Raw genomic sequence first — 873 nt, 5'->3', positions numbered from 1 at the left:
ATATATATATATATATATATATATATTCTAGGGTTAGGCTTTAAGTTGAACATTTAAAGAGGTAAACGGGGCAATATATATATATATATATATATATATATTCTAGGGTTAGGCTTTAAGTTGAACATTTAAAGAGGTAAACGGGGCAATATATATATATATATATATATATATATTCTAGGGTTAGGCTTTAAGTTGAACATTTAAAGAGGTAAACGGGGCAAGATTCAATCCATCCAAAAGGGAATATAATTGGGCCGGATATAGCTCATGGACTTGGTTGTTAGACTTATTTTATTCATTGACCTATACCTATGAAATAATATTAACCAATGTAAACATCATAGTCCGAGTTTATTGGGTATCAAAAAACCCAACACCATGTTTGTTCATCGAGGTTATATAAATCAAGTATCTTGTAGTAAAGCTTGCTTACACAATCTATGATAAACTTGTTGAAGCAGGTGTATAGAAATTCATATTATAATATAAACAAGTATTATAGTCACTTGACCTTGTTGTAAATTCATTAACCGCTGTTCACGGAAATTCTAGATTGCTGTTATGATTTAATTTCTACCCTGGGCATTATTGTACACTGTTACAAGTGTTTTGGTTCTCTTAGTAAACGAAATCCAAAGAAAAAGGAAATTCAAGGTTTATCCAATTTCTTTCCATTCATGACAAGTTAGTCTTATTGACAACCCTAAAAAAGAAAAATCGCCGCTATTATTCACGAAATTATTTTCTTTTAATTTAAAACTATTGTAAGTGTACAGTTCATTAACAAGTAATAAAGTGGAATATTAAGTTTCAAATATTGTCCCACAGAGATCTAGTTGTTCAATTTTATCTACCTACCTTAACCTTAAC

Source organism: Olea europaea, unplaced genomic scaffold (genome assembly GCF_002742605.1).
Source record: "Olea europaea var. sylvestris unplaced genomic scaffold, O_europaea_v1 scaffold2342, whole genome shotgun sequence".
NCBI lineage: Eukaryota > Viridiplantae > Streptophyta > Magnoliopsida > Lamiales > Oleaceae > Olea > Olea europaea.
This window is presented reverse-complemented; position numbering follows the sequence as displayed.